General features: G+C 34.6%; 2 long non-coding RNA genes across 3 annotated transcripts; one reads left to right on the top strand and one right to left on the bottom strand.

Annotated features, from left to right (window-relative positions):
- On the top strand, nucleotides 1-2,156 carry LOC107638507. Of its 2 annotated transcripts, none has more exons than XR_002360525.1 (4): nucleotides 1-124; nucleotides 234-321; nucleotides 1,095-1,365; nucleotides 1,837-2,156. It is a non-coding gene; the product is annotated as an uncharacterized LOC107638507 (long non-coding RNA). The 2 variants fall into 2 exon arrangements; XR_001619808.2 differs by having other exon boundaries at nucleotides 1-130.
- On the bottom strand, nucleotides 2,000-3,713 carry LOC110270855. Its single transcript, XR_002360526.1, has 2 exons — nucleotides 3,310-3,713; nucleotides 2,000-3,100 (listed from the first exon to the last, which is right to left on the bottom strand). It is a non-coding gene; the product is annotated as an uncharacterized LOC110270855 (long non-coding RNA).

Here is a 3,719-nt window from a genome sequence, read left to right as displayed (position 1 = left end):
AAAAAAAAATATCCCCATATTCTAGTCCAAAAAAAAAAAATCCAAATTGAAATTGGCAGAGTTCATTTCAATATTTCATCGTTTTCATCTTTCTCTTGTTTGTGACGAGCTACCGCATTATTTTGTAATTGTAATTTGTTTTGCATTAATTAACTAACTAATTCCTGTTTTCCTTCTCTTTTTCGGATTGAAACCAGATCGCATCGTATCTCACACTCTTTTTTTCGATGAAGCTGAAGCTGAAGATGATTGCGATCCCAACAAGCAGATCCTACAGTTTCCTCGTATTCCTCGTTGCCTGCACTTTCCAATTCTTTCTAGGTTCGCTTCCATGAATTCAAAGATACCATTTTTTTGGGGCACATTCATAATAGCATAGCTTAGTGCAAAATAGTATAGGCTTAACCTGTTTCAGTTTTCGCATTTGTTATGTCTCTCTCAAATTTGTTATCAGAAATTGAAATTCATGCGTGATATAGTATATGGGAAAGGGAAAAACAAAAATCGTAGTCTCACGCTCTATTGTGACTTATAGAAGCTATGCCTTTTTCAGTTTTTACTGTTATCTATATCCAATTCAATGCATTTGTCTGAAGCAATAAGCACCAGATCTTTAATATGTCAGTTTGAAATTTCATGAATTTTGGTACATTCATGACTCAATGACCCTGAAGGTAGCCTTGGCCCTTGGAGCAGCGGTTTAGTCGATTGCCTGTGAGCTCAAAGTCATGGGTTCAAGAAGTGGAATCACCCGCTTGTGTCAAATTAGATTTCCTATATTACACGCTTAGGGTGCGGTCCTTACCATGCTTAACATGAGATGCTTGTGCAATGGCACTGGGCTTCCCTGCTGTCATTGAGTGAAGAATGTTCCAAAATTCCTGAGTGATAGACAAAAAGGAAACCGAGTATGTGTGCGTCTGATGGGATTTTCGCGCTTCTTGATAGTGTTTGTTGTTCAGTGTGCCTGTTGTGCGTGCATGTTCACAAAGCATAGCAACTGTAATTTGCTTTCTGTCATGAATCATGATCAGTTTGTTTTTCCACAACAGACTAGAGTATATGATTTTCCATTGGGTGTGTGTACTTCTCAGGCTTTTGTGATGATTCACCTAATTCTAAAGATGATAAAACGACAGCAGCAAATGTCCGCGGCACCGGTTCTCTGATAGCTATTATATTGATTGTGCTTGTGGTGTTTTCTTTGCTCTCCTTTTTACTTTTCAAATTGTGGCGGAAGAAGAAAAGAGAAGAGCAATATGCCCGTCTTCTGAAACTGTTTGAAGAGGATGATGAGTTAGAACTTGAGCTTGGCCTAAGAGACTGACCTTCGCCATTTTGCATCTTCCCATGATTGTAATGCAGGTTTGTATTTATTCCTTCATATTTCTCATCGATACGAACTTGATATAGGTGTTGCATACGGCCCAACTTGTTGGGGATCAGAATTAACTCCACTCCTCTCTAAAATGACAATTCTGCAACAATTATTCTCCAGATTCATTGGTAGTTGATGGAACAAGTTTACTTTTCAAGTTATCTGAAGCATTCTATTCCTAATTCTTATCCATGCAGCCGGGAAGACTATTGCCTACTTAGCATCTAAATGTTACTGTTGTTTAATGCTTTTCAATGATTCTTAATGCTCCTTATATTTTGATTTTGTGCTAATAATTGGAAGTGAGATAGTTTGTTCGTTGTTTAGAAATAACAACTTCCTACGCTTTTGTTTATTTAGTTATATATTTGAGGCTTGAGGGGGAGTGAGTGGATTATTTGTTCATTACACATTGATGCTAATCATGTCATGATTCTATTTAAATGTTCATATTGCAGGCTTAGGTGAGATTGCTTATTGTGAATTTTTTGCTCCTTGCATAGCCATTTTTGCCAAGATGCATATGACAATGTTTGGACTTGCTGGGGAAGAAAGAGCAGAAGACCACAATTCAATGTTTGTAATGCTATTCGATTTTTTCCCCTTCTTTTTCTTTTTTAATTTTTTCGTAGAATTTATTTATCTAAATAGTATAGGTGAAAAAGGCTAACTTTGCACAAAGTGATTGGATGAGTCTTGTAGAGTGCATCTGAAATCTGTTGATATGTTATATGTACGATATTGTAGTCTTGACATGTTGAAGGTTTTGGTAAAATTCCAGACTGCAGGCTTCACTTGAATCTTGTCTCCTTTGTTTTTTGGTTTAATTATTCTGTCGGTCCCTATAGTTTCACTAAATTTTCAATTAGATCTCTATACTTTTTTTCTTTTCGATGGAGTCCCTATACCATATCAGATTTTGTAATTAAGCTCCTACCGTGACAAAAACGATGGAATTAACAAAATATTCTGTTAAACAAACCGAATATACCTAACACTTTACTGAATATTCTGTATAGTTTAATAGAATATTTCGTTAATTTCAACGTTTTTGTCACGAGAAGGACTTACTTACAAAATCTGATATAGTATAGGGACCTAATTAGAAAAAAAAAAGTATAGGGACCTAATTGAAAATTCGGTGAAATTATATAAGGACCGACAAAATAATTAAACCTTTTTTTTTTTTTGCGGGGTCAGAAATTTAACCTTATGTACTGGTGTTGCATACTAAAGTTTCTGCATTCTAGTAGTTTATTCACACAGTGCAAAATATCCTTACACTATTAATCAATAGAAATTTAGGAGACTAACACATCAATTGTCATGGTGACTGGTGAGTAGTTATTCACCATAATTGATTTTCTTTCCTTTTTTTTTAAATACTCACATTGTAAACTCATCCTTCATCTCTTTTTAGGACAAGAAAGAAAACTTCATGAGACGCTAAACAGCACTTACAAACTCAGAAAATATCATATATCTAAAACTAGTAAAAATTGAATGTGTTCTACATCCCAACAATCAAACACATAAGTGGAGCAAGTCTTAAGACAAAAATGCATATCTATGGTGGAATTGTATCGTTAGTGAGAGTTCACTTTGAAAGTTGGCGTTGTTTTGACTTTTGAGAGAGAAGAAAGACCCAACTTTGTCCATGGATGTAGAACCTGGCAATGGTTCTATAAGTCTTGCTGAGCAAACAAACGTGAATAGTCCCAGCTGAAAATATATTCAAAGAGATAAGGATAGATAGTAGGTTACAGTTAAAATCTATAAATTTATTTTAATTTTTAAATATTTTGATGTATTATGCAGTTTAACTGCTACCCTTCAGTCAGAATTTTTTTTTCTCCCACATTTTTTCTCTTGGTTTTATGTAAATTTATACATTTGCAATTTCTTGTGTGGGAGATTGGGAATTCACTCACATCCGTGTCTTCCCCACATTCACCTGTTCTCAAAAGTTCTCTTCGCATTCTCTTTTAGACTGCATCAACATACAAATTTAGTTGGGAAGCAACAAAATAGAATTGGATAAAAATGAGACCAAATTCAAATACCCTTTTGATTTATTCCATTTGTTCCTTGTTAAAAAATTATTCGTTCAAACAACTTTAAAACAAAGAATTTGAAAGCCTTCGCAAGAACAAAAGATAAAAAATGATATAAACAATTAAAATATAGAAAATGGTATTAGAGAAGTAGACCAAAATTAGTCCAAACATGTGATAACCAAGATCGACTACTAATTGCCATAGGTGCTTAAGCGACTCTCAGTACACCACTTGGCCATCGTAATTCATAGCATAAATAAACTGACAATTACAAAGCAGATGCC

The sequence above is a fragment of the Arachis ipaensis genome, chromosome B04, assembly GCF_000816755.2.
Source record: "Arachis ipaensis cultivar K30076 chromosome B04, Araip1.1, whole genome shotgun sequence".
In the NCBI taxonomy this organism is placed as follows: Eukaryota; Viridiplantae; Streptophyta; class Magnoliopsida; order Fabales; family Fabaceae; genus Arachis; species Arachis ipaensis.
This window is presented reverse-complemented; position numbering and strand designations above follow the sequence as displayed.